Genomic DNA, 6,028 nt, shown 5'->3' on the forward strand with positions numbered 1-6,028 from the left:
TAGAATAGAGTTGATAATCAACTCTAGTCTCCGTCTAGAATAGAGTTGATAATCAACTCTAGTCTCCGTCTAGAATAGAGTTGATAATCAACTCTAGTCTCCGTCTAGTGTAGTGTTGCGGTCAACTTTAGTCTCCGGCTAGAATAGAGTTGATAATCAACTCTAGTTTCCGTCTAGAATAAAGTTCATTATCAACTCTAGTTTCCGTCTAGAATAGAGTTGATAATCAATTCTAGCTCTGCTCTAGTCTCTGTCTAGCTCTAGTCCCAGTCTAGAGTAGAATTAATAATCAACTAAAGTATCCATCTAATCAACTTTTGTTTCCGTCTAGATTAAATATTATAATTAACTGTTGTGTCCGTCTAGAGCGGAGTTAATATTGTTGACCTGCCAATACTTTTAACAGAAAGTCGTGCTATTTTGTATCGTTTACTGTATATAAAGCATATATTTTAAAGTGCATAAAACAATGCAAACTAAACAGACGAACAAAATATACAAAACAAAATTGCATATATCACTCTAGTCCTAAGCAGCACCACAATTTAGTAAAAAAAAAATTGCAAGAAAATAATAAACATAAACCTCTACTCAAACATTCGAACAAATACAACATTTCCTAAAATTTTGAAATGCAAGAAGTGTTATACTTATGCATGCATACTTTCATATACATATGAAAATATGCAAATCATATAAATAAATGCAAAAATTCATAAAATAAATAGCAAAATACAAGCTCCTCTGCAACTATTTGAAATCAACTGTAAGGAGAATAAACAATAAATATTAAAGGATTATAAATACGAAGGTTGTGACAAGTTTTGGGTTAAGTTTCCACATAAATATATATATGGCAATGTTATTTACTAATGTTTTTAGAAGAATTTCATATCTTAGTATATGAGTACAATTTGGCAGTCTTTTTTTAAATGTTAGTTAGGGCATAATGAAAACTACAACCTAGCATCAGTCTGTCTACTTTTATAAAGAAAATATAAGTATGTAATTGGAATAAATAACATAGCAAGAAAATCCGAATCCGAAATAGCAGTCTAAGAGTGATTCATTCAACAATCACCTCTAGTAGAGCTTAAGATCAACTCTTTAGACGAGTTTAAGATCAACTCTATAGTCGAGTTCATGATCAACTCTATTGTACAGTTGAATATGAACTCTATTGTACAGTTTAATATCAACTCTATAGTTGAGTTGAAGATCAACTCTATAGTAGAGTTGAAGATCAACTCTATAGTAGAGTTGAAGATCAACTCTATAGTAGAGTTGAAGATCAACTCTATAGTAGAGTTGAAGATCAACTCTATAGTAGAGTTGAAGATCAACTCTATAGTAGAGTTGAAGATCAACTCTATAGTAGAGTTGAAGATCAACTCTATAGTAGAGTTGAAGATCAACTCTATAGTAGAGTTGAAGATCAACTCTATAGTTGAGTTGAAGATCAACTCTATAGTTGAGTTGAAGATCAACTGTATAGCAGAGTTGAACATCAGCTCTATAGTAGAGTTAGTTAGTCAGTTAGTTAGTTAGTTAGTTAGTTAGTAAGTTATTTAGTTACTTAGTTATTTATATTTACTCCCCACAACCATCTGGGTATATCTTCCTGCTTATTCATGTGTTTGTATGGATGGGTTAGTGTTTTGTATTTAATACGTATTGTTGTGAATGTTTATTGTTCTATTCTTATGTTTATATTCGTGCGTGTGTGGTTTTATGCCTCCAATCCATTGACTTTTAGAGTTTAAAATTTTTAAATGTATTCTGCTGTGTTTGCTCGTATGAGTTTGTTTACATTTGAATCTGTTTTCGGTTTTTTTCCTGTTTAGTTTGACTTTAGTATTTTGCAGCTTTGTTATAACAAATCGCTGTTAGGATTAAAAAGATTTAGCATTTTTACAAATAATATTAAAAAAAACTTTTACACAATATTACTTTTGAGAATGCAATGTTTTTAGGGTTATTGAAAAATCAAGGTTGTTCTATTTGCTAATAAAAAGGTGAATGATACTACAGAGGTTTTAACCAAGTAATCATATTTATTTATAATATTAAATGTGGAATTGGGATATTTAAAATACATTAGCTATAAAGAAATATGTTTTGTTTTGACATATATTTTATTATATTAGCAAAAAACAGAATTTCATTTTGTCAAATTTCATAACTTTTTTATTAAGCTTAAAAATATAAACTGTTAATATAACAAACCTAATCTTATGTAATAAACTATAAGTGATGGAACTCTATGAAGGCACAAAATAAACATAAATCTTTAGTTTAGACTCCACTAAAGATTTGACACAATTTTCGCTTTGGCTGGTTTAACCACACCACAAAAAATATAAACAAGTGAAAAATACACAAAATATAAAAAAGAAATAGCAGCAGCAAGAAAATATAACATAAAATACACATAAAATCTTAACAAACTCAGAGTTAAAATTGCAAAAGCTTATTTGGAAAAGCTCGTTTATTTTATACTATAGAGTACAATAGTTGTAAATGGCATTACAGTAGTTGGTTGTAGGGCGAAAATATATACATTAATATACAAGAAGAGAAGATATTTCTATATAGAGAAAGTATATTGCCGCAATGCTTACTACCGTCTAACCGCAATAAACAATAAAATATTACCACCAAAGTGGCCACAAGAATTGCCACATGGCGGAGATTAGCACAATAATAAACAACTTCAAGTGCAGCGCAATAGCATACTACATACAACAAAAACAACAATAAGAATTTTATAGATACAAACAAACTTATAACACCAACATCACCACTTCTTGTAGGAGATAGAGGATGTCTGAGAAGTTTAAGGGTGAATAAATGAGGTCAATAAAAATAACTGATCGCAAACTCCTCTCTAGACGGAGAATAGATTTGGTTGAAAACTGTACTCTAGATTGAGGACTAGAGTTGATCGCCAACTCTACTCTAGATGGAGGCTAGAGTTAATCGTCAACTCTACTGTAGACGGAGACTAGAATTGATCGTCAACTCTGCTCAGACGGAGACTATAGTTGATCGTCAATTCTACTCTAGACGGAGACTAGAGCCTATCGTCAACTCTACTCTAGACGGAGACTAGAGCCTATCGTCAACTCTACTCTAGATGAAGACTAGAGTTGAACGTCAACTCTGATTAAGACAGAGACTAAAGTTGATCGTCAATTCTACTCTAGACGGTGACTAGTTGATCGTCTACTCAACTATATACGGATACTAGAGTCGATCGTTAACTCTACTCTGGACGAAGACTCGTCAACTCTGTTCCGTCGTCAACTCTGTTCACGACGGAGACTACAGTTGATCGTCAACTCAGCTCAAGACATAGACTACAGTTGATCGTCAACTCTACTCTACATGAATACTAAAGTTGATCGTGCACTCTTATTAAAACGGAGCATAGAGTTGATCGTCAATTCTACTCTAGACAGAGACTAATTGATCATCTACTCTACTATAGACGGAGACAATACTCTAGACGAAGACTAGAGTTGATAGTCAACTCTGCTCAAGAGAGAGACTAGAGTTGATCGTAAATTCTACTCTAGACGGAGACTAGAGTTGATCGTCAACTTTACTCTAAGAGACTCAAGACGGAGACTAAAGTCGATTGTTAACTCCACTCTAAATGGTCTAGTTAAACAATAGATTAGATCTTCAACTCTACTTTAGAAAAAGCTAGAGTTAATAGTCAAATCCATTTTAGACGAAGACTACAGTTGATCCTCTACTCTACTCTTGACGAAGACTAGATTGTCAACTGATATCTAGTTTTACCAATAAGAACTCTTACCTATAACCCTCGCTTAACAATAACAACAACAACCAGCAGAGAATTGCAGCAATCACAAGCCATTCAAGTAAACAATATACAGCTCATACCAAAAACAACAGTCAAATAACCATTCAAACAAACAAGCAACGAACTAACCAACCAGCCAACATCATTTGCCACGTTAACAACAATTCTGCCACTTTCATATGAACAAACAGTTACAGCAACAACAACCACAACAAGAACATCTATGACAGCAACAACTATAACAAACCGAAAAAAGGCCAAAGAACTAAAGGCAGTAAGTTGTTGGTGGCCATAAATCGTAGATGATGGCTTTGTTTTTTTTTTTGTTCATTCCTTCCCCAAGTATTGTTGTTGCTGTTGAATGCGGTAAAAATTTGTTGAAGAGCAAAAACCATATAACGAAAATTGTTCTATTTGCACCAGTGGTAGCAGCAGCAGCAGTAACATAAAAAAGATGAACTAAATAATTCTATTGTTTTTTGCTTTGTGCAATTTTATTTTTATGGAATTTATGAATTTTATTTTTTACATAAAAAGACGAAAGTATTCATACAATAGGAAAAAAGATATAACAAAAATATTATATTAATAAAATTTTTAATGAAATCATCAAGAGTTTATATTTTCCTGCAAAGAGATAAAGATTATGTGGTTGGTATGATTGAGAGAAGAAAGACACGTTTGAAATAAAAGTTTATTTGAAGTAGATAAATTGCATATACTTCTATAAGATCATTGTGAACCTTTAGAGAATATTTAGATTTAAATTTGAGTTCAAAGTAAAGTTTAATTCATTTACATTATTTAAATATCACAGATGTAGTTAACAAGTTTTATAGTTTACTGCCCTGTTTTTTTTTTTTTGATGTACTTTCATTATGTTTTTGAAATAAAAGTTACATTACAATTATATGGTTTAAATTGCATTTGCATCCAATATACTTAATACCACCACTACGTATACTTTATATTTAATTTATGATAGTGCTCAATATTACGTATACGTCACATATGGATTTGATCATCACTTGTTAATAATCCCGCCAGACTGGAAGTATTAAAAACACTACTTTTCCCTTTGATTTCAATCATTCCAAGATGAGATCTTTCATTAAAGTAACATGCCCCGGAAAATTCGCTTTGAGAAGACAAAACTTCCAAAGTTCTTTTAATTACAATCAGTAAAATACTATTAAAATGAAGAAAAAATTGAAAGCTCTTGAACTTAATTTAAAATTTTGTTCACAACAAATATACTACTTTACGTCCTTAGGTCTCCGGATGGAACTGCTAGAGAAAATCTATTGCTATTTCAAGGTTAACCTACGCTGAAAAGTTCAGGAGACATTCTTTGTCGAAGAGTTTAAAGAAACATGTGTAACTATAATGGCATATAAAGAGCAAACTACGCAATGCAAAGCTCAGAAGACATTCTTCGTGATATTAGTATTGTATACCATACATTATCAAATACTTTCGAAAAGTTCAGGTACAGCATAGGATCTTCCTTTTAAAAACATTTTGCAGATTTAAACTCCGAGAGATTATTAACATAGTTTTTGAGCAATTTGTAATTGTAAGTTAATACATAATGTATGCAAAAAGTGACATCAATTTTCAGCAGTTTCTGCTATTGATGTTGTCATGTGATAACTCTTCTACGTTTTGTTATAAGCCTAATCTGTTATTCAGAACTTCCTCTGACAAATACTCGATAATGTCTGACAAAATTATTGATGACCTCAAATGACTTAAAAGTTAAAGCAACAGAACATAAACTACTTATATAATAGTAATGTTTTTACATATCCAGTGTGACTTGTAACACTTCGTTGTATTTGACAAGAAGGAGACTGCCGCTCTACTTATGTTTCTCCATTAGGAAGAAAGAACGAGTATTTCGTAAGAAGCGTCTTATACTATATGAATCTATATCCTGTGGTTGTCTCCGCCAGGCTACTGGATTGACTGACAGGAGGTGGTTAGTTTGGTTACCTGAGGTACTAGTGGAGGAACGCAAAAACTAATTAAACTAAACAATCTAAATATCTAACTACCCAACGAACTAACTTTCTAACTTACTATCATACTAACTAACTAACTAACTAACTAACTAACTAACTAACTAACTAACTAACTAACTAACTAACTAACTAACTAACTAACTAACTAATTATCTAACTAACTAACTAACTA

The sequence above is a fragment of the Lucilia cuprina genome, chromosome 5 (genome assembly GCF_022045245.1).
Source record: "Lucilia cuprina isolate Lc7/37 chromosome 5, ASM2204524v1, whole genome shotgun sequence".
Taxonomy (NCBI): Eukaryota; Metazoa; Arthropoda; class Insecta; order Diptera; family Calliphoridae; genus Lucilia; species Lucilia cuprina.